We start from the raw sequence: 25,863 nt of genomic DNA on the forward strand, positions 1-25,863 counted from the left end.
CCCTATGAAGGGCACGGGGGGGGCCAGAAAAATTTCTTGCACAGAGGCCCACTACAGTCTGTGTCCGCCCCTGCCCGACTGGTGAAGGGCTGCAGTGATAGTTGACTGTGGAACTTTTTCCCATCTCCCTACTGCATCTGTGGAGCTCAGCCATAGTGATCTTGGGGTTCTCTTTACCTCTCTCACCAAGGCTCTTCTCCCACAATTGCTCAGTTTGGCTGGACGGCCAGGTCTAGGAAGACTTCTGGTGGTCACAAACTTCTTCCATTTAAGGATTATGGAGGCCACTGTGCTCTTAGGAGCCTTGAGTACTGCAGAAATTCTTTTGTAACCTTGGCCAGATCTGTGCCTTGCCACAATTCTGTCTCTGAGCTCCTTGGCCAGTTCCTTTGACCTCATGATTTTCATTTGGTCAGACATGCACTGTGAGGTCTTATATAGACAGGTGTGCGTCTTTACAAATCAAGTCCTCTCAGTTTAATTAAACACAGCTGGACTCCAATGAAGGAGTAGAACCATCTCAAGGAGGATCACAAAGAGATGGACAGCATGTGACTTAAATATGAGTGTCTGAGCAAAGGGTCTGAATACTTATGACCATGTGATTTCAGTTTTTCTTTCTTCATAAATTTGCAAAAATTCCTACATTTGTTTTGTTCAGTGAAGATGGGTACAGATTGTGCATTAATGAGAAAAAAAATGACCTTTTTAATTTACCAAATGTTCGCAATGAACCAAAGAGAGACAAATTTAAAGGGGTCTAAATACTTTCCGTACCAACTGTAGACTAAGTTAATTGAACCCATAAATGCAGTAACATTAATAAAATGTACGGAGTTCAAGGTCAGTGTCGAGTTAGGTTATGTGCATACATCTTTTCCAGGAGGCTAACCCATTGAATTTTTTGAAGAGGAAGGTGATTCCAAAAATGCTGTTTTTTTCCTGAAGCATCTTTTTTTTAGAGATTTTTTTTTTTTTTAGCATCCCGATGCCATCCATTTACATGGACTGATCTGAGAAGCTGTTATAAAGACTGATGAAACTCAGTTCATTTTTCTTGCACGTGAAAATAAAATGGACATATGAATGAACCCTAAGGAAAAGAAAAACTTCTCTAAAGAAAGCGTTTCCTATTAAAGTGGTTGTTTGGGATTTTAACATTGTTGGCCCATTTCTAGGATAGGACATAAATGTATGACCCATTTGGGTGTGACACCTGGCACCCCGTTGATCAGCTTTTCCAGGTATTGGCCTGCAACTGCTCATATGCTGAGCAGCACAGCAACGTCTACAGAATAGTGGCCGTGGATGGAAACTGCACATCCACCCTCTGTTGATTTGAATAGGGCACTGATGTGCAGTACTCGGACTTGGCCACTCTGCAATCGACTGCGCTGTGCTGTGCAGCTCCGCAACTGGGCTGACAGCGGGAACAACTGATCCACGGGGGTGCAGAGTGTCGCACCCCCATCGATCAGACATTGATGACCTATTCTAAGGATAAGTCAATGTTAAAGTCCCAGACAACCCCTTTAAATGAATGAATTCACCTCTGCTATAACTGTAGCTTATGTACTAGAAAAGAGAACACCCTTTTGTTCGGACACACAGAACCTTGTGCTGCTTAAGTTGATGAAGAAGGCGATGATGATGGGTTCATGATATAGTGCCTGACTAGACAAAGCCGCTTTACAAGACTTGATAATGAATGCAGACACTGACTATTTCTATCATTAATAATACTGGGCGCAGGTTGTGCTCTTCTTGCTCATTGCTGAGATAACAGATGGGCCTGTCCATTCACATCTCTTCCCACCACATTTTGGCAACCAATGAAAGCATTGATCATCCCCGGGACAATTGTTGGCTATGAGTCATCTCTATAAGCTCAGCATTTATTTATTAAGTGCTTGGATAATAATTGAAACAAAACAAGAGAAACTTTCTTTTATTAGAGTTTTGATTTATCTGGTGAAAACTGGTGGCATTGCAAAATGAACAAAACGAACTGCCTAATACTGGATAGATGTACGAACAGAGCATCACAAATAGGAAAGTGAATCAGTGTCATGTGGAAAGGGTAGGAGTAGCTCAGAATTAGGGCTCATTCCCACTTGCAATGAAATCGGACAAATGCAAATCCGATTAAAAATAAGATGCGTCAATTCTGGCACTTAGCCTCGCACTTCTCACATGCCCTGCAGCGGTGGCAAGTGTGGTGGTAGTTGGGGGGTTGATGTCACCTTTGTATTGTCAGGTGACACCAAACCCCGAGGTTAGTAATGGAGAGGCGTCAATAAGGCTCCCCTATTACTAAGCCCATTGTATGAAAACACACACACCCAGAATAAAGTCCTTTAATTGAAAGAAAGACACCGATTCCTTTAATACATCTGTGTATCTATCTATTCTATGTGTATTTACTGTATGTAATCCATCTATTCTACGATGTCGGCTCCTGCTGTGATTTTACACTTCATAGCTGCTGAATTGCCGGCTTTTATTCTATCTAATATATCACACACTCAGGAACAGGCACCGTATTCTGCTTTAACAGTGTAACTTTACGTGATAACAAACAATCCATGGCAATTTCAGTACAGCACAAGTTCATGTTTTCAGCCTGAGCTTTCCCTCTCAATGCTGGCTCCTCTAGCCTGTGAGATGCTCTTTCTGGCTCTGCAATCCCCATATTCCTGCACCCACTTTCCCGTACTGGTTCCCACTATGGCTCCCCTTCACTGGGAGATGAAAACGGTTCCTCTTTCCTGATTCAAGCCATAGGCTCGTATTCTTTATGGGACATCATTGTACCAAGTGGCGGCTGACAGCATTCTTCTTTCCTAAGCGTTCTGTGCCTTTCTGTACTGTGTGGCCCTCTGGCCTATTCTGCCTTCTCCTGAACCACTCTCCAACACTTTCTTAACTTTACACTAATTGTGGTCACTAAATCCTGTAAGGATAGATGCGCTACAATCCCTCCCCCATTATGTAGCAATGTCCCCCATTGTGGGTGCATCCTGGTTTATGAAACACCCCTTTAAGCCGCCTCCATGGAAAGGGTGTCCCGTAGTTCTCACCTCAATAAGGAAAACAGCCTCCAACCGAATCTGTCTGGGAGCTGTAGTGGGATGCAGGAGAGTCGTCTTCTGTTAATGGTTGACTTGGGAAACCCTTGTCCACACTCCATACACACTCATAGGAGATGAGGTTGGAACACTTAGCCATTTATTCCCCTCTATAAATAAATCTGTTAATGTTGTCAAGTAACAGCAAAATAAATAGTATTACACAATATACAAATACAGACACAAGATGGGGTTGGCAGTAAACTTGAATGTTAGGGATGGCGCTTCCCCTTTAAATCACATGCACAATAGCATCACTTAAACTACAAATGACTGCACCAATGGAAACACCACATTCTAATGTTGGTGCCCAGTTGCCACAGATGTTGGCACGCTTGCAGAAACAGTTGGTGCACTCAATATAATAAACAAAATTCCCTACATGGCTTGCCCTATTATAATTCCTCATGCATTGAACCACAAATCCCAGCAATGCTCCATTATAGCTAGCTTTAATACACTTCCCAACAGTGGATTCACAAGTCCTTGTAGTAGCTACTCCGTAATGTAGCAGTTCGGCCATCACACAAGCTTCCAGCCTATGAGTTCAGCTGTGTCATCATACTGACTATTAACTTCATTCAAGGTGTCAAAGATAAGAATACTCATTAATAGTTGGAATAATATTCAATTATTTATTTTTCAATTTCCTATCAGTATGTATTTGGAGTGTGGGAGGAAACCGGAGAACCCGGAGGAAACCCACGCGAACACGGGGAGAACATACAAACTCCTTGCAGTTTTCTTTGGTTGGGTTTGAACCCTAGCGCTGCAAAGCAACAGTGCTAACCACTGAGCCACCGTGTTGCCCAATAGTCTTCAATGTGGCTCTAATTATGATAGGCCTCATGACAAAGACATAAATTAATATAGAAGTCACTTCATCTGTGAACTCTTCTCAGCACAAAAAGTCTGGTAAATGTCGAGAACAGATTCCAAGCCCGGAATCTGCTTCTTTATGCAGCAGGAAACTCACATTATTCCGTGAGTATGTCTGACTGCGGAAAGTCCTATAAGTGATATGTCCATAAGTGAGTACAGAGACCGAGCCCGGAATCTGCTTCTTTATGCAGCAGGAAACTCACATTATTCCGTGAGTATGTCTGACTGCGAAAAGTCCTATAAGTGATATGTTCATAAGTGAGTACAGAGCCCGAGCCCGGAATCTGCCTCTTTATGCAGCAGGAAACTCACATTATTCCGTTAGTATGTCTGACTGCGAAAAGTCCTATAAGTGATATGTCCATAAGAGTACAGAGACCGAGCCCGGAATCTGCCTCTTTATGCAGCAGGAAACTAGCATTATTCCGTGAGTACGTCTGACTGCGGAAAGTCCTATAAGTGACATGTCCATAAGTGAGTACAGAGCCCGAGCCCGGAATCTGTCTCTTTTTTTCTGACATGTTTTCTTCTTGTAGAAGAGTCGTCACATCTGGCTGGATTCTTTATTCATTGACGGATCACACTCAGGCCTCTCTCTGGAATAGTGATCTGCAGAAATAACAAATATGACTGATTATGACTGAAGATGAAACAACTGGATATCATATATAAGTGGCATGCAATGTACTCCTGGTTACTGAATTATTGCCTTGCAAGAAAAGATTTAAGATAATTGATATTTGCTCATTCTTGGGTTAGGACTATACCCTCTATTCATATAGAGATGGCTGTCAACAAACTTCAGAATGGAGATTAATTACTTTTTGGTGATTTTAACATTGATTCAAATGGTTACTTAGACTCGACTGCTCAGACAGGGTAACTATCCCAAATATTAGACTAATGGCTAAATAAAGAAGAACTACAAGATGTATGTCGGTGTCTAAACATCTCTTCAAGGCAGATCACACACTACTCCGAATCATTACTAGAATGAAATTTGGTTCTCACAATTATATTCTCTTTATCAAAAATGTAAAAAATGGCTACTGGTCAAAAGACACAATCTGACCATTCCCATCTTATCGTACCTTTAAGTTTTCCTCAGGTCCAGCCATAAAAAATTCCAATTTAAGGAGATGCTACTATTATCGCCTTCAGGAGACAATCTATAAAGAAAAAATATAATCAGGATTATAAAATGACTTTATAAAATAATACAGAAGGCTTATCTATATATACAGTAGAGCATTAAACCTGACGTATTCTACCAGTACATGCGCTTCTCTCCATGAGACACACTATGACATTGTGTTACGGTGGTACTTTACTCCAGTGCAACTCCACAGAGTATTTCCTTCCCAATTTCCTCTATGCTCGAGAGACTGTGGGAAAATGGGGTAAACTTTACCCATATTTTGGATTTGTCCATTTTTAAAGGAATTGTGGAAAGAAACTTCGAACTTATTCCCATGAATTTCTAAATCCAATATTACTCCATAGTTAGTAGTATTACAGCAAGTTGTAGAAGACATTCCACCCGAATTTCAACATATCTCTTGTTACATCTTTTTGGTGATTAAACATTTAATTACAACAAAATTAAAGCAAATAATTCATCAATATCAGACGTAATGGAAGGCGCATCAACACACAATATTAGAAGTTCAACTTTGTACTTGGGTTTTAAAGAAACTTTTTTTTACCTATATTGAGTTGGATGAATGTCATGATGTAAATGTGTTTTTTTTTTTTTAACACATGCTAAATCCACAACTTAAAAACTAAAGGAGGTGTATTACCAAAATATACCAGATATGTACCAAATTAAATGTTTGTAAATATTATGTGCAAAATGCAACATTATAATAGTCGGTTTATTCCTAATAATAATGAGCAGCCTTGACTTTACTTTCTATCCTGTAACTTCGCGTTGTTACCCCATTCTTCCCTTTTTATCGCTCCCCAGTTTATAGTCCTTGTAAACATTATTGTAAAATTTGAAAATGTTAAATAAACAATTGAACAAGATGACCGGACATTTAACTTTTTTTCACCTGTGCCGTCATTCTCCTGAAACTATCATTGCTCGTCATTTATTCCTGGGGCTCTCAATTCTCCCTTTATGTAAATCTAGTTTTTATTTTTTTTTAAGTGGGTATGACTTTCAAAATGTTTCTCTTTTTGAGAAATATCTTGATGATCATGCCTAGTTGGCTAAAATGCTTGATAAATATACAGGAAGACATATATCAGGAATGGGGAGATACGAGAGCGACAAACAACGCCAGAAAAAGAGCGGAATTTACACCAGGCTAAAATATCTGCATATTTAGTTATGGAGCTTTGTTACTCTCATGTTATGGAGCTTTGTTATGGAGATAGAGGTATTATACAGATGCTGGGGATTACAGTTACTGATTATGGAGCTAATGCTAATCCAAATTAATTCTGCAAGAGATATGAGTGGGTAATGAACATATTTCTGTATGTACCTTCAGACTCTGTCTCTGCCGTCTTGCGGTCTTTTTCAATAAAGTGGGCACATGCCAAGAAGAATCCTCCTCCAATAGCCACGGCAACGGGACAAAACATGAGGGCGTACTGTAAACGGTGGAACCTCCATATAGCCGTGTCTGGATTAAGACTTTTGAAGGTGTTGGATATCTGAAAATATGACAAAATAAATAGTTATGTATGGTTAATGAAAGTAAAAAAAAAACATAATTGACTGGACACAGTTACACTGACAGCAGTCAATGGATAACAATGAAATCTGGTGATCATAGAACTAAAAGGTGCCTCACTGCAGATAGTGGAGGAGCTTCCATCCTCCAAACCATGAACAGCACCGGTACCAGTTTCCACAGCCCCATCACTACACATTGTCTAGAGACAGAATAGCACAATCTCAAACACAGATATCATAATCAGAATTCGGGATTTAAACAACCCGAATAAATATGGGCATCAACCCTGTGGAGCTCCCAAACAACATTCAAACACCAAAACATGGTGCAAATACACCACCAAAGGACAAAGGAATTTTTTAAATAGAATAAAATGTTATATTCTTTAATAGCATAATAAATAAAAAAGACAATTAATGAATTAATAGTGTATATAAACAGAGCTATCCGAATATGGCCACAGATGCCAAAATGTAAAACATGATGCTACAAACAAGACAAAAGGCTACTTTCACACTTGCATTTTTTTGTGCTTCGCTGCGTGCGCAGTGCAAACGCGCATAAAAAATGCATCATGCGCACGTCAGCGCTCCCATAGACTTTGATGTGTTTTTGGGTGAATTCCGTGCGCATGCGTTTTTTTTGAGACAGGTCGGACGCACCAAAAATGCAACAGGTTGCATTTTGTGCACCTGGGTGCACACTACGAAAAAATGCATGAGCATACAAATGCATACAAATGCATGACAATGCGCACCCATGTTAAATATAGGAAAACACATGCGCATGTATGCGCAAAACGCAGCGCAAGAAAATGCAAGTGTGAAATCAGCCAAATCAAGGGAAAAGGTAATACATTATTATTGACAGTATCCCCAATCAGAATATCAGTTCAAAATAAAGTGCCAGAGCATATTCTCCAAAGATATAGGGATGACCAAATCCTAAATGCATATAGGCAATACTACAATAGCATGGAGATTTCTCCTAGTTCTCTGGTCAGTGATCTATCACATAGAACTCACCACCTAGTAAGCTAAGGGGCCATAAATACTATAAATAGTTCTTACCCATATTGATGTCCATCTGTAGCCACATGCCCCGACGCGCATTTCGCAATGGCTTCCTCGGCGGGCTGGGAACCCCGAGGATCCCTATATCTTTGGAGAATATGCACTGGCACTTTATTTTGAACTGATATTCTGATTAGGGATACTGTTGATAATTATGTATTACCTTTTCCCAAGATTTTGTCTTGTTTGTAGCATCATGTTTTACATCTTGGCATCTGTGGCCATATTCAGAGACCTCTGTTTATATACACTATTAATTCATTGATTGTCTTATTTATTTATTATGCTATTAAAGAATATAACATTGTATTGTCTAGAGACAGGACTGATGTGACATCCTCCTTCAGCAGATGATCTATGACAACTCCAGGACATCTTGTCTTTGGAGTTCTCCTGCCGGGCACACAAGGTAAGAATAGTTTGCTGGTGCATAGCTTCCATATATTGTCCTGCTGGTTAATGTATGTGTATGGATACTACTTGTATGTTCTGAATGTCTGCTGTCTGCAGAGGTAGAATTCGCAGAAAAAATTATCATTAGGCCATGAACATTCATTTGCAGGACACAACGTTCCTAAAAGCGATTGTTCATTTTCCTAAATGTGACCACCTAATAAATTATCTAATTACTTAAAGAGGTTATGTAAAGAAAAGATCAATAATACACATGAAAATAAGCAACTTTGCAACAGATCTTATCTTGGACTTCAGAAAGGCGGATATTAATAGACACAGAAATAGGGTAGGAGAGGTCCAATGGTTGGATGTTCTAGAGGACAAATGTCCAAGAAGGATGGGAGATTTTCACTGCACAATCCGTAACAATTCCGAAAAGAAGGAAGAATTGGAAGTATTTAAAGAGACCAAGATGGATGAACACAGAACTTAAACACTCGCTAAAAGGGAAAAAAATAAATATATATCAAATGGAAAGATGGGGCATATCTTAAGAATAATGTATTGCTGTTTGCAGGGAATGCAGGGCAAGCGTTAGAAGAGCTAAAGCAAGTAATGAAATTAAGCTTGCAAGGTGAGGACAAAAGCAGTAACAAAGGATTTTGGGGGTATGTGAAAAGCAAAAGAAAAGTCAAAAGACAGGATTTTTACAAAATGAAAAGAGTCAAGTGGTCAAAATTGATGTTGAGAAGGCCAAACTTTTAAATTCAGATTTTGCCCCTGTGTTCTCTAAGAGAGCAAATGTAACATCAAATGATCATTGGTGTGCTATCGAAGGAATAAATTGATTCACACTATCCATAAACAGAAATATCGTGAGAGAACACTTAGACAATTTACATTAATTTTAATTTCCTGGTCCAGATGAATTACATCCTATGATTCTAAAAGATGTAGCAAAAGAAATTGCAGAGCCACTAGGAAAAAACCTGGAAGAACAGGAAAAGTCCCGTAAGATTAGAGAAGGGCAAATGTCCCTATGTGCAAACAAGGAAAGACGTTAGAACCAGGAAATTACAGGCCAGTGAGCCTTATTTCTATACCAGGAAAGATCTTTGAACAAATTATTAAACAGCATGTATGTAAGTACTTGGATAAGATTACAAGTAACTAACAAGAGCCAGCATGGATTTGTAGCAAACAAGTCATGCCAGACTAATCTAATTTCCTTCTATGATGGAATCTCTAACTGGGTGGATCAGGGAAATGAGGTAGATATTGTATATTTTGACTTCAACAAAGCGTTTGATAAAGTATCTCATACAATCCTTATTGAAAAAATGACAAGGTATGGGATTGACAAGGCTACGGTTAGGTGGATTCATAAATGGCTCAGTGATCGTACTCAAAGAGTGGTAATAAATAACTATTTATTACCACTCTTTGAGTACGATCAGTAGCGCATCCAATTGGAAGAGTGCTTCAAGTGGGGTACTACAAGGCTCTTTCCTGGCCACAGTGTTGTGCAACATTTTTATAAATGATCTAGATAAGGGAACTGAAGGTAAACTGATCAAATTTGCAGACAATGAAAAGCTAGGAATGAAGAGCTAACAATAGAGAAGATAGAGAAAGGACTCAGAAGGATCTAGATAAACTTGAATAATGGGCAGTGACTAATAGAATTATAATTAACATGGAGAAATGCAAGAATCTACACGTGGGCAAGAAAAACTAAAATTCCAATTACGGAATGGGAGGAATAGAACTAAGCAACAGTTTGTTTGAAAAAGATGGTATACTAGTAGATCACAGACTGCACATGAGATAACAGTGTGATACAGCAGCAGCAAAAAAGGCAAATGCAGTTCTAGGATGTATTAAGAAAAGCAGAAAAGAGTCTAGATCACGTGAAGTAATTATCCCCCTCTACTCCTCTTTGGTCATACCTCATATGGAATACTGTGTCTAGTTCTGGGCACCACATTTTACAAAAGACATCGAAAAACTGGAGAAAGTTCAGAGAAGAGGTACCAGGATGGTGAGCGGACTGCAAAGTATGTTCTACGAGGAACGGTTAAAGGATCTGGGAATGTTTAGCTTGCAAAAAAAGCTAAGAGGAGACTTAATAGCTGTCTACAAATATCTGAAGGGCTGTCACAGTGTAGAGGGATCACCCTTATTCTCATTTGCACATGGAAACATGAGAAACAATGGAATGAAACTGAAAGGGAGAAGATACAGATTAGATAATAGCAAAATGTTTTTGAAAATGAGGGTAACCAATGAGTGAAACAGGCTACCACGAGAGGTGGGAGTTCTCCTTCAATGGAAGTCTTCAAACAGAGGCTTGCCAGACATCTGAGATGGTTTAGTGAATCCTGCATTGAGCAGGAGGTTGGACACGATGACCCTGGAGGTCCCTGCCAACTTTAACATTCTATGTTTCTAGGATGTTCAAATGGAAAAAGATGTATGAATGTAGCTTTAAAGTGATGTGAAAATATGTAAAAGTTATTTACCAGCCTGATGACATAGGAGCTTCCGACAGTCCCCAGCTCGGACACTATCATAAATATGGCTTGTGCTGTTGATCGTCTTGCAGGAGATACTACATACTGAAACAAGAGAATATTCTGAGTGAGCAGAAGTAAGTCACGGGACGCAGCAAGATAAGAGAACATTGGCAAAGTGAACATATGTGAAACAGAAGTAAAGAGCACAGTCAGCCAGGATTGAAAAAAAAGCCCAGAAGCCCGTTATGTACTGAGATTTTATTAAAGAAGTTTTTAATCTTCTTGGGCCAAGTCTATTTTGGAGTTTAGTTGGGAATTATCCAACAAATGCTTGGATACAGCCAGGATTAAGGGGCCTTGATGGGTGAAACAGAACATACAGGCTGACTACATAAATATAATTTTAGCTTTGCTAAGTTTAGCGCTTTTCTCCACTCACCTGGCGAATATCAGCCGAAACGGAGCAGTTCAGATTCAGACACATGATTCCGATGGACATAAACACCTGCAGAGATAAGGAACAATACATATACACATTATAGAATGTAGTAGATAAGCCCCGAAAGGCAGTGGCCGCAGCTTGTAGCGGAAAAGCGAGGTGACCGGTTCCCTTTAATCCATTCATCCCCAGTTTCCATACATTCCTAGACAGCCCCCGCCATAGTCTATGATTTCTACCGCTCATTACATCCGTCCTATTTCCGAGACCCAGTAAGGTTATAAAGCAATCTACACATCAGGTACTTACATATGTGGCCACGATACTGATGTTTCCCATAAATAGAGCCACGGCCAAGAAAACGATGCAGCCGAGCAGGCCCGAAGCACAAACCATCGGGTCGGCACGAGGGTTCTTCCTATATATCTTGGCTATCTTCGCACCTGTTACAACTCCCAAGATGCCAGAGATGCATGAAATTAACCCAAAGATCAGACTGCAAAGGAAAGTGGTAAAGAGATTAGTGAAGGAGCTCGAATGAATGAAATATAAATAATTTGATACAATAATCATTTAAAATATAATTTTTTTTTAAAGAGAAAACTGGGGTAGAGGGAATATTAAATTCCCAACAGTGATTGTCAAATCAAAGTTTGGTAAACTTGTACCTGTGATAGTCACCGCCGACTTCAGTCTGATTTTGTGCGCTCTCTTGTATGATGTCCCGGGCACGGTGCAGGAAGATAAGACCGTAGGAGCTGATGGCACCGGCAGCAAACTTTACAGCCGTCATGCCAAGAGTGCAAAACATAAAGCTTGGGCTGCAGAAAGGGGAAAGGGGAAAAAAACATGTAAATAATGTAGAAGTCACGGGGTAGATCAGTGACATCAATCAGTGCACAGAAAATACCTACTTTTTAATGAGATTTTTTACATCATAAATCCATGCTCTGAAGCTCAGCGGTTTGCTGTTATTTCCCTCTGCAGCTCTTCTGGTCGGCTCTTTTACAATCACACTCATGAACAGGAGTCCTATCATGCCCAGAACAGGGGAGAGCTGTGTAGATGAAGGAGACATCACATATTACAAATACAGAGGTGTCATCAGAAGAAAAGACTAAAGGGAATTAAAGGGAATCTATCGCCAGGTGTTTTCTGCAAATATGTGAGCAACATAATATAGGGACAGAGACCCCTAATCCAGCGATATGTCACTTGTTGCTCTGCTTGGTGTAGTTTTGATAAAATCTCTGTTTTTTCTGATGCAGATCTTGCAGAGCTTCTGAATGCTGAGCCCATTATAACCCCGCCCACACCAGCTTTTTCTGTGTACAATGTATATAGGCATAAAGCTACCAATCAGTGGGGGAAGGGGTTACACAGAGCAGGAGGACTATGTGGCATGAGACAACTAGTCCCCTCCTCATAATTTCCTGCTGATAAAACAGTGATTTTTTTTTTCTAAACAACTATAAAGAGCAGTAAGTGACACATCGCAGGAATCAGGTCCTCTGCCCCTACAGAGGCCTTGCTCTCAGATTAAATGATAAAAATATACTGGCAGATTCCCTTTAAAACCATATAGGAGTTATAATTAAGATTCACAGTTTGTCCACAAGATCCCTCAGACCTATTACTTACCAGAAAGGCTATTCGCCAGTCGCCAGAGAATGCCCTTGTAACTTCAGAGCCAATGATGTAACCAAGACCACTGTAATAAACAAAAACAAAGTTGTCATCATTTCTGCACACACAAACATATAAATGTGCGAGTGTCTTTCTCCGGCTCCTCCTTTCTGATTAAGGATTCCTCATTACTTGCGGGGGGGGTTGTAAGATGCCATCCATATGTCTTGTACATGCATGCATCTGCAGAGCACAATCTGGGCGGCCGGAGAAAGTCCACAACAAGTCCGCCTTGTCGGAATTCCTCTAATCAATAAATAGGTCCACACTCACCGGCCAATAAATCCTGCCACGTAATAGCAGGAAAGTGCGCGGCTGCGCCGGTCTCCCACATACAGGTCGGCAATGATTGAGGGAGCAGTAATTCTAAAGCTTGCCTGTGCTGCTCCCAGCAGTCCAGTGGTCAACAGAAAAACTGGAAAATACTGTGAAAACACAAAAAGATATTCAGTGACTATTCAAGAAACGTTTCTTAGACATCTAAAGAAATACCATAATAGAAAGATTTGTAACTTTCCCTAATTTTGAGCCGCTCCTGCTTGTGGTTACAAATACTAATGCAAAATACTGATCTAGATACAAACAGGTGAGAGGCTTTACAGCTCCTGCAGACGTCTGTGGATCATGGTCCGATCACTGACTACAATGCACAGACCGCGTGATGGTGATGATCGGGTCGGAAGACCCGCGGCCTGTCCGTGCATTGCGCTCCATGATGGCATCGAGATCCACAGATGCTTCCTGGCATCAGAGGCGCGTGACCGGAAGCCATCTTCTGAGCTTCCGGCCATGACTTAGGTGTTCCGTTCTCCAGCTTCAATGGTGCAGTGCGCATGGCCGTCAGTTCAAACTATGGCTCCCGGTCATGGGCAGTGCACGTCTGAAGCCAGGTAGCGTACACCCAGCTGCAGAGGTGCAGTGACGATGCCGAAATGTGCAGCGCGCGTGTGCGGGATGTGCAGGAGCTGGCGATGACAAAAGCTCCGGAAAATTATGTTATCACTCCCACAGGGGCGTGATAACATGAAAAGGGCTGACTAGTCTGGGGCAACTAACGACCCAACAACTAGTCAGCGCCTCCATTAGCACAGGAAATGGGGACAATATGAAGGCTTTATTAACCTCATTTTTACAGATAAATATTCTACAGGGCTGGTGAGGCAGGAATTTACTCCTAGATAAGTGAGTGCTGCTGGTTGGAGGGCGTGGAGGACCTGACAGGTTCAATTCATGTTCAGTTTACCTCATTGGGAACGAAGATCCTGCCGATACTTATGGCTGCCCAGACGGCCATGCCTGTACACGCAATGCGTTTCCTGCTCCAGCGGTCTCCCAGGTATCCAAAGACTAGACCAAACACCACATTGCTGACTGTGAATGCTAGAATGGGAAGGGAAAAAACAGGTCAAGAAAAACATTTCTATATTATTGCAATTTTTAAATTTGAGGATTATTTAGACTGTTGCACTTAAACACTTCTCCCGTCCTCGTCACTTTAGAATAAGATTTTATATTGAAATTTTACCTAATTTTAGAAAGCTGGATCCATTGTCATCCATTTTAAAGGCGGCTTTCAGGTAAGGCATCGCTCCTGCCAGAACAAAAAGAGGAACACAAGTGATTATTGTAATCAGAGAAGTGCAGGAAGAGACGTCACAGCAACTAACGAGCCTTCTCGTTGGCCATGAAGATTTCTTTCCTTTTATGTTGCAGTTAGGGGCTTTCTACACCCTGCCCCACCGACATAACCCACTGTGCCCCTACCTACCTACAACAATGAAGAAAGCCATGGTGTTAACTATATTGATGCAGGATAGAATGACTACAGTGCTGATGGAACGTCTGCTGGAAACTCCCGTCCGCTCGTGCAGGTCCTGTGTTTCTCCGTTTTCATCCTTCTCTTTACAGTCAATGTCTATTTTCACATCATCAGCTAAAATTGGCACTTTGGTGAGATCACTGAGAGATGTCATGTTCACAGAGCCCTGCAAACACTGGAGAAAAACACAGAAGATGGTACAAATATTACATTAGTCTCAGTCTGTGGTGCTCAGTGATAATGCAGTGTATGGTATAATAAGCAAAGAATAATAAGTTAAAGTCCCGTAGGGGAACTAAAAAATAAGGTAAGAATCAATAATTCTAGAGGGAAATCTATATCTGTCCCTCTATAATCAATTGCAGGTTGTGTCTCCCCCTGGGAAAGACTTCTGTAACTCTTTAGGCTAAGTTCAGACTTACCTTTCTCTCTCTCCAACGGAAGGCGCTGATAATAATAAATAATTAAGGCTTTCTATAACAAGTTTTGCAACACACAAATTGTGACTGCAACGCACAATAGAAAGTGACTGGGGTCAGGCCGTCGCCCATAGGGATACACAGGGACCGCCAATTGTGACATCATCAGCCTGTCACATAGGGTTCTAAGTCATTGTGATGTCATCATGCAGTCCATAGGTATACGCAGGGACCGCCAATTGTGACATCATAAGACTGTCACTGGGGGTTCTAAACCATTGTGATGTCATCATATGCAACATTCCTAACTGGAGGTATTTGCTAATATTTTTACACCTACTGCATATTGAGATAGGATCGTGGAGATGGGAATACCCCTTTTATATAATAAAAGAGGAAACTATGCAATTAAACGCCATCTCTTATTACATAGCATCCTCTAGTTATATATATGGCATTGTCCCTAATTATATAGCATCCTCTAGTTATATATGGCGCCGTCCCTTATTATGTAGCATCCTCTCTAGCTATGTATGGCGCCGTCTATTATGTAGCATCTTCTCTAGCTATGTATGACACTGTCCCTTATTATATAGTGTTCTCTGTAATGTTCAGTGCTATCCCATTATTACTTAGTATCATGACTTATTATAAATAGCACCGTCCTTTACATAGCGTATTCTCATTATTTTTGTTAGTCTCAGCGCCTTCTCTCTAGCACATAGTCCTCTCTTATTAGATATAAAATGACTGCTGATGGGGCAGCATCTGACTAGAAGACCAGTCCATCAGCTCCTCCATCAGAATAGAAGCTTTCCCATGCTCCATCACCCATCACTGCATTACATTATCTAACAAGCGAGGACGGTATATAATAAAACAGAAAATAACAAAGATAACAGGAGAATTTGACATGTAAAGTACAAGAACTTTGTTGTAAAAAAAGGAGGGAGGCCCAGACATATTTCTTGAACAGGGGTCCCAAGCTGTCAGTGTTCACCCCTGGGTACAATCATGTATATATATGTATATACACATATACTCTCATACTGACCTATATGTATACAAACGTACTTTCACAACTATAGCGGCACAAACATACTGTATATACTCGTGTATAAGCCGAGATTTTCAGCACTTTTTTTGTGCTTTTCAGCGTGTTTTCACACCCCTCTTGGCTTATACATGAGTCATTGCTGGTGGGGGAGGGGGTATGGGGGAGCAGAAGACATCATACTCACCCTCCTGGCCTCATCGCTGCATATCAGTCCCTGCATCTCAGTCCGGGCTCCAGCATCTCTCTTCCTGTCTTCCTTCCAGTGCTGAGTGGTAACTTGGTACCGCTCATTAAAGTAATGAATATGCACGTGTCTCCACTCCCATAGGTGTGAAGCGCATATTTATTTCTTTAATGAGCATTACCACGTGACTACTCAGCATCAGAAGACAGGAAGAGAGATGCCGGCGCCTGGGCGGAGATGCAGGGACTGAGATGTAGCAGTGTCTGGATGGTGAATAGGACTGGGGGGAGTGTGAGCCATGCAATATTCACCTGTCCCCATCAGGGAATATTTTAATATGGAGCATCTTATGGGGCCATCATTAACCTTTGTGCAGCATTATATGGGGAATATTTTAATATGGAGCATTTTATGGGGCCATCATTAACCATTGTGTAGCATTATATGGGGCATATTTTGATATGGAGCATCTTATGGGGCCATCATTAACTATTGTGCATGATTATATGGGGCATATTTTTCTATGGAGCATCTTATGGGGCCATCATTAACCTTTGTGCAGCATTACATGGGGCATATTTTTGTATGGAGCATCTTATGGGGCCCATCATGAACTTTATGGAGCATTATATGGGGCGTATTTTGTATGGAGCATCTTATGGGGCCATCATGAACTGTATTGCGCATTATATGGGGTGTGTTTTGTATGGAGCATCTTATGGGGCCATCATGAACTGTATGGAGCATTATATGGGACTCCTGTTTAAATATGGATATTTAAAAACATTTAACCTACCGATGTCTCAATTAATTTCACTATTATTGGTATCTATTTTTATTTATGAAATTTACCAGTAGCTTCTGCATTTCCCACCCTAGGCTTACACTCGAGTCAATAAGTTTTTTGTGACAAAATTAGGGGCCTCGGCTTATACTCGAGTATATACGGTACTAAAATAAGATAATAGCTTTATCAGTGGTGAAGCACTACAAATCCCTTATCTATCTATCTATCTATCTATCATTAATGTATCAATCCATAAGGAGGAACATTAATTTCAATATATACTGCAATACTGTGTTATTGTAGTATATAGTATAAACAATCAAACAATTATAGGTTTACATCCCCTAGTGGGACTAAAAACATAAGGTAAAAATCAACAAAAAGGTGAAGAAAAAAAAAAACAAATAATAAAACATAAAAATTTAAATCATCTCCTGTTCCGAATTAAAACATAAAGAGATAAAAACATACATATTTTGCATGAATGTGTCCACAAAAGCAAGCATTTTTTTTTCAAAAGTAAAATGAATGGTGTTCTTCAAAACAACAACTCATCTCGCAAAAAAACAAGCTTTCACCTGACTGTGAGATCAGAGAAATGAAGAAGAGGAAATATTGACCTTTTCCTGAAACAGTTAATGCCGATTACAAGAATGTGTCTCTCCTGTTATTGGCGATGATTCTATAGGGAAATCTATATCTGTCCCTCTATAATTATCTGAAGGTCGTGTCTCCCCCTGGGAAAGACTCCCATAACTCATTAGATTAAGTTCAAACTTACCTTTCTCTCTCTTCTCTCTCTTCCTTCTCCTCTCTCTCTTCTCTCTCTTCTTCTCCTCCTCTCTCTTCTCCTCCTCTCTCCTCCTCCTCTCTCCTCTCTTCTCCTCCTCTCTAGCGCTGATAATAAATATCGCTTGATAATAATAAATATCGCTTTCTATATCAGACTTTGCAACACACAACTCGTGACTGCAACGCACAATAGAAAATAACTGGGATCAGACCGTCGCACATAGTTTTACACTGGGGTCAATTGTGACATCATCAGTGTGTCTCAGAGGGTTCTATTGTGTGATGTCATCAGCGTGGCACCGAGTGTTCTAAGTCATTGTGAATCAGCAAGTCACAGAGAGTTCTGTTGTGATGTCATCATGCAGTGCATGTGCAGTACATACAATCATGGCCAAACATTTTAGCATCCTTGAAATTGTTCCAGAAAATGAAGTATTTCTCCCGGAATATTATAGCCATTACACATGTTTCGTTATACACACGTTTATTTCCTTTGTGTGTATTGGAACAACATAAAAAAAATCAGAGAAAAAAAAACAAATTGGACATAATTTCATACAAAACCCCCAAAATGGGCTGGACAAAATTGTTGGCGCCCTCAAATTAATATTTGGTTGCACACCTTTCGGAGTAAATAGCTGCAACCATCCACAAGCTTCTTACATCTCTCAACTGGAATTTTAGCATTAAACCAGGAGGATTTGTGGTTATCATCCGCGCTGCTGTACAAATAACGGTCCAGACGCGTAGAAGCTGAAGAATGGCGTTTTACTCTCTCAACACGTTTCGAAGTCTACAGGACTCCTTCATCAGGAGCTGCTATAATCCTACAATATGACCTCATACTGTTAAAATAGATTCCACATTCAAATCTGGCGCCAAAGGGAATCACATGTCCAGCAGTGTCAAAGCTCATGACTCTGACACTTAGCACAGCACATGACAGTTCAGGTTGTAACATTCAACACAATAAAAAGGAATAAAATAGATTCTAGAGATTTATAGATTTATTTAAAAGAAAAAATAAAAAGAAATAAGAACGAAAAGGAGCAACTGCAGGCAAGAACTTGCTCCAAAAAATTACGTATGGACCGAGTTTTGCAGACCCATCTAATGAATGAGCCACAACTCGAGATCGGAAAACTAGTTAAAATTAATAATTGATGATTTTGAATAAAAAATTAGTGATTTGAAATAAAAAAATGTATTTAAAAGGTTGAGATTACCACCATCAGGAATAATGGAGCAGAAGAAAAGGTCACAAAGGGAAAGAGCAAAGAGGACAGGAGATCAATCCCCAGCAGCGCACCAGGCAAAAACAACAACTAAAAAACAGTCCGCACCTCACACATTACACCAGGAACCCCTTGTTCAAATGTTTACAATATCATTATTTACAAGCAATTCATTTAGAAGAACCATTTACATTGAAAGTCGTAGTTTGAAGTGGTACTAACAATGGTAGATCCATTGTATCAGATCAGTATATGAACATGATATAATATCATTGACAAATCCATATAAAATCATTTACAATCTCTTATAGAAGTCACAGATGCATACACAGCACTGATTAAAAGAAATAATAAATATTATTCGTTACAAGGGATGAGAATTGTTATAAAAAAACCCTCTGTAATTTCATTTAGACCATGCGGTTTTATGGTATTAAGTTTGTATATCCAGTATATTTCTTTCCTATGTAATTTCTGTACTCTATTAGGGGTATCTCTGGGGATATGATCAGTTGGTTTTGAGTCGCCCTCGCTTCACCCAGGGCAGTGGGGTACTCGGTACCGGGCCGGTGTCAGGGGGATGATGTGTCACAGCAGCGGTGACCCGGTCCATGACTCAGGGCCTCAATATCAATGGCGGTGGTGTTTGGTTGTAATGTAAAGTTCGTGACGCCACCTGTGGTGTTCGGCAAATATGATGTTAGGCCGACGCTGCATGCAGATCCTCTGGGACTGATGGTGTGTGCAGCATAGATGGTAAAGCTCTCCACAGGCAGAGCTGTAGACCCAAGGCAGTGTATATGCTGTAATGGCGGGGAGACGAAGATGGTGTAGGTACAGGTACTCAGGTGTAGCGGTGCGGAATAACTGGAGGACACCAGGGCGTGCGGTTCCAAAGCTTTACTCACTGTTTGCAGTTCACACACATGCCAGCCTCCGCGCTGTGTTCTCCAGGTCAGGGTTCAAGCCAACCTCCAGGCAAGATAGGTTCTCCTCTCCAGCACTCCGCCAACGTGTACCTGACTGAACGACTCTTCCAAGGCGCCTTTAGGGGCGAAGCACTCCAGTACTTAGTGACCCTGGAATGCCTCTCTCTAGGTGTTCCTAGTCTCTACTTGTATGACAGACAGCTGTAGCCTGCTTCGGGGGACTCTCGCTCCAGAGTCCCGGCTCACTAATAAGGTGCTGTTGTGTCCCAAGCCTATGATGGGAGTAAGGCGTTAGCGGCTCACTACTCCACCGGTGTCTGCTGCTGGACATAAAAGATCCAATCAACCTCGGGGACTGGGCCCCGGCCTTTGCGCTCTGGACTGGAAGGGTTCTTTCTCTTACTCAACCCGCTTCCCACCGTCCTTCTCTTCTCCTTCGTTCCGATCTGTTCTGTCTCTCTTCTGGAAGGTTAGGTCATCAATCTTATCAGTCTCTTTCTATGTCTTTCCCGTGCCAGCAGCCCAGATCACTGGGACCTGCTGCAGCACGTCCCTCAGACATCCATCTTCTCTCTCACTCTCCTCCAACCCACTAACTAACTACTTAACTCTTGACCTCACTCTTTCCACTCTCTTGTATCATCTTGCTCCATCCGCCTCCCAGCACATCTCGTGTTACGAAGCAGGGTTCCACGAGGGGTGCTCTGCTAACCCCCCAGCCTGAAGCTGTTAGGTGGCCCCACTGAACTATCCTGTGTGTGGAATGCAGGTGTGGAGTCTGGAAAGGAGTTCCCACCCTACCTGGATGGTGGGGCACTACACCTTAGGAGAAGGTGCAGTACCTCTGTGGCGACTGAAGCCTCAGGGGCGCCAAATACCCCCCGTTAAACACAGCACGTCTGCGGGCTGCAAGACATAAAATTAACAGTACAGGAACACACAAAAAATTTTAAATGCCAATTAAGAAAACCTATCTAATCTTCCTAACATAAGAGGCACATCTCTTAAACGTTATAAACAGACTAACTTCCTATCTCAATATCAAAAATTTTTACTTAAGTGCAATTCTTAATTCAAAGTGCTATACTCAACACATTTTCTTTATTACATTTCTTTCTATTATTCTTCCTTCAGTTACTCTCTTTTCACTGGACGCAAGACACTGACCATCTACTCTTGGCCTATCACCTGTCGCGTTCAATTCTCATATTCTTTATTCAAGTTTCACATTCTATCTCAAAACTTTCCTAATTCTCTGTATCAAATATTCAGTAAAAGACATTTACTTTTCATAAGACACAACATTATCAAGTACTTTATCATAAAACATTCTAAATTCTTGTAAAGTGCTGAACACTGCTCCCAGCCAGGATTCTTGCAGTGTCCGTTGAGGTAGACATCATTCTTCGAAGAGTGTCCATTCAAAAACATAATCTTCACAAAGTGTCTATATATAAAGGGTATCTTCGCAAAGACTTCCATATGTAAAACCAAGAGAGAGCACCCAAAGGGGTGCAAACTATTTACAATAAAAGTTTTGGACCAATCAGCGTCTATGATCTCCACAGTTCAATTTCAAAAATAACGCTGCCAATTAAAAACTAGGCAACATGATGCAAAAAGTAGAAAAAGGCACAACCGGTCCAACTGACCCTCCTGGGTAACGAGATTTGTATATTTTTCTTTCTTTTCTTTACTGGTGATCCCCTCCTGGGTTTCTGGAACAGGTACTGGAACCAAGGTAATCATTAGCCATTTTTAAGTAGGCTTCCTCCCACGGTGTCAAGCCAGAGATCCTCTGAGGTTGCCGGGTTGGAGTCAACTTTGTAGTATCTGCAGACCTGGTAGCAGGTACCTGGGTGGTTTGGATGGCTGTTGTACGTGGAGGGGCATTGACGGGTTCCGATGGCAGGTACCTCTCAACAAATTCAGCTGGGATTCGGCGTACATTCAGGGCGTACCATCCCCTGAGCTCCTCATGGCAGGTAAACGTCACATACTTCCCAAGCTGCAGGTTCCTGTCGGGGTGTCCCTTCTGCAGGTGGGGTTCGACGTCCCTCCTGTTGAAAAATAAATCACTTATCCTCTTGGGGTCGGCAATGAATTCAAACCCCCGTTCTTGATTGACATTGAGGACCTGCCCCATCCAGCAGCGTCCTGGGAACTGTAACGTCCAGTACGGGCCCTCTCCTTCCTCCTCAAATCGGGGCCTACTACAGCCAGTCTCCGCTGTTCCCTCTCCCGATACTCAGCTGCTAGCTTCTTGATAGTAGCTCGGCGATGGGCCTCACTCTCTTCTGCCTCCTCCCGGGATCTACCGCTGCCGGTTGGAACCTGCGGTACCACCGTTGAGGGTTCCGGTGTCTCCCCCTGGGGACTGGCTTCCCGGTCCCACACCAGGTCTAGCACAACCTGACCAGCCGCTGCAGCTACGGGGCAACCCCGGGCCTTCCCGGGTGAAGGGGCGTCAGATGTACCTGAGGCCTCCCGGCGGTGCGGTCCAGGTGTTGGTGGTGGTGTAGCCGGTGGCGGCTCCGGATCCGCGGGGGCCTCAGTCAGGACCTGCGCAGCCGCAACAGGTCCGGGCGGGAGCACCATCTCAGCTCCCGGGCCCTCCGGTGACTTCTTCGGGCGAGCGGCACTCAGCTGCACAGACAGCGTGGAAGTGAAAACCAACGCTGCCGGAGGACAGTCTAGTGCAGCGGTGGCAGGTACCGGTGGAGAGGGTGCCGCCGGTGTAGGCTCCTCCGGGGCGTGCTGCCATCTCAGCTTCTCCAGAGCTTCTCTCTTCAGCTGCAGATTTGTGGACAATGCTATTATGTCATCTTGCAATCGCTGGCATATTGCTCCGGACTCAGGGTTGGAGCCTTCAGCCATGGCGTCGGGGGTTTGCACTTCCCCACACTCCGCAGGCCTCCTTCCCTTGCTTCCCAAGATGGCGTTCTGGCGTTCTCCTTGCTCCGCCCTTCTGCTCGCCTCTGGCTTCCTCTGCCCATCCTTCTGGGGGCGGCGTCTTCTTCCAGCGCCTCCATACCAAGCCAGTATACGAACCCCTCAGGGGGTGGGCCATACATCTGTCACATAGTAATTCAGGCGGGGAAGGCACAATACTCTTCGCGGTCTTTTCTCAGGACCTCCCATCTCCTCACGCCCTTCTTCTCCGCGCCAGCGGCCATCTTTAGGACTCATATCACAGTCTATCAAATTTGGTCTTCTGCACATTTTCAAAAGTCAAAGTTCAACAAGCCACAGGCACACAGAACCCGATAGTGTCGGGTCTCGTCATCCTGTTTGTGACGCCAAAAATTGAGTCGCCCTCGCTTCACCCAGGGCAGTGGAGTACTTGGTACCGGGCCGGTGTCAGGGGGATGATGTGTCACAGCAGCGGTGACCCGGTCCCTGGCCCTGAGCCTCAATATCAATGGCGGTGGTGATTGGTTGTAATGTAAAGTTCGTGACGCCACCTGTGGTGTTCGGCAAATATGATGTTAGGCCGACGCTGCATGCAGATCCTCTGGGACTGATGGTGTGTGCAGCATAGATGGTAAAGCTCCCCACAGGTGGAGCTGTAGTCCCAGGGCAGTGTATATGCTGTAATGGCGGGGAGGCGTAGATGGTGTAGGTACAGGTACTCACGTGTAGCGGTGCGGAATAACTGGAGGACACCAGGGCGTGCGGTTCCAAAGCTTTACTCACTGTTTGCAGTTCACATACATGCCAGCCTCCGCGCTGTGTTCTCCAGGTCAGGGCTCCAGCCAACCTCCAGGCAAGATAGGTTCTCCTCTCCAGCACTCCGCCAACGTGTACCTGACTGAACGACTCCTCCAAAGCGCCTTTAGAGGCGAAGCACTCCAGTACTTAGTTACCCTGGAATGCCTCTCTCTAGGTGTTCCTAGTCTCTACTTGTATGACAGACAGCTGTAGCCTGCTTCGGGGGACTCTCGCTCCAGAGTCCCGGCTCACTGATGAGGTGCTGTTGTGTCCCAAGTCTATGATGGGAGTAAGGCGTTAGCGTCTCACTACTCCACCGGTGTCTGTTGCTGGACATAAAAAATCCGATCAACCTCGGGGACCGGGCCCCGGCCTTTGCGCTCTGGACTGGAAGGATTCTTTCTCTTACTCAACCCGCTTCCCACCGTCCTTCTCTTCTCCTTCGTTTCCATCTGTTCTGTCTCTCTTCTGGAAGGTTAGGTCATCAATCTTATCAGTCTCTTTCTATGTCTTTCCCGTGCCAGCAGCCCAGATCACTGGGACCTGCTGCAGCACGTCCCTCAGACATCCATCTTCTCTCTCTCTCTCCTCCAACCCACTAACTAACTACTTAACTCTTGACCTCACTCTTCCCACTCTCTTGTATCATCTTGCTCCACCCGCCTCCCAGCACATCTCGTGTTACGAAGCAGGGTTCCACAAGGGGTGCTCTGCTAACCCCCCAGCCTGAAGCTGTTAGGTGGCCCCACTGAACTGGAGTCTGGAAAGGAGTTCCCACCCTACCTGGATGGTGGGGCACTACACCTTAGGAGAAGGTGCAGTACCTCTGTGGCGACTGAAGCCTCAGGGGTGCCACAGATTTATTTTTAATTCTTTAAAATCTTTATTGTGCACAATAGTGAAATGCCTAGATCGTCCATATAATAAAAGAACCCTCCCTGCGTGATGCCCCTCTAGGTTGCTGTCACTACTGACAGTGGCATCAGTGGTTACATGCCCACAATTGGTCCTAGCACCGATCGTGGGCATTGCTGCAGGGTGTCAGCTGTCACATACAGCTGACACCTGCACCCGATCACCGGAGTCCTCAGCGTGAGGCCGTGCGATCAGTGCGCCATACTAGTACTGCTGCTTGCAGGAAGGGGTTAAACAAGGCATAGGACCTTATGATACTGTATATTCTTGATCTTTAATAGGTTTTCTATTTTGACGATATCATGTCGTTATGCTCTGTGTTTTCACAGTAACCGTCTCAGAACAGATGGATTACCGCAAACAACGAAAAAGCGCGGCTTACACGATTGGACAAGGTCTTTAGTGAGGGATCGGGTAGTTTTTTTATACTTGAAATCCAGGGAAACTACTGATTTAACTAATAAATACAAGGAATTACTCAACAAATGCACCCACCTATGGTGGAGAAAAGCATTCCTAGCGAGATATATTTAACCCCTTCCCTACATTTGCCGTACTAGTACTGCAAACCGCAGTACTAGTACGGAGCTGCTATTTACGGTCACCATGCTGCATCGTGCGGTGACCAGGTTAAGATGGCTGCTGTCACTGACAGCAAACATCCCTGCACCTCACCCTGGGGGTCTGTACCGTCCCCCCATATTGGCGACTGCTGTGATTGGCTGGTCAGTTCTGACCAGAGAATCACAGCAATGTGACAAAGTTAGTAAAGAAAAAAAAAAAAAAAGTGGCATGCTGTGATCGGTGTTGTGTGACACAACAAAAATCCCAGTGGTCATAATGGGTGGGTTGATTGCGATGTTACCTCACCTGATTAACCCCTTTGGCATTGATTGGCCAGAAACTGTTATTCAGCCAAACAGCACCAAAAAGGTTAATCTAAAATGGTGATCACCGCCCTGCACTCCATCTTTGTCTCAGATTTGGCATGCAGAGCGGGTGTATAGCATTTTTGCCTGTTTTAGCTTGAAATAAATCCCTGCAAATCTGGAATAAGAGTGTGCGGAGAACGTCATGCTCCTTTATGGCTCCCATACAGGCTCGGACTGGCCCATAGGGTAACAGGGGAATCCCCCATGTGCAAATCTATTCCCCCAACCTTACTGTATGGGCAGTATTGGTGGTCATAATTCACTTTATTCTCT

Source organism: Dendrobates tinctorius, unplaced genomic scaffold, assembly GCF_039654945.1.
Source record: "Dendrobates tinctorius isolate UK_male_01 unplaced genomic scaffold, ASM3965494v1 ptg000059l, whole genome shotgun sequence".
In the NCBI taxonomy this organism is placed as follows: domain Eukaryota; kingdom Metazoa; phylum Chordata; class Amphibia; order Anura; family Dendrobatidae; genus Dendrobates; species Dendrobates tinctorius.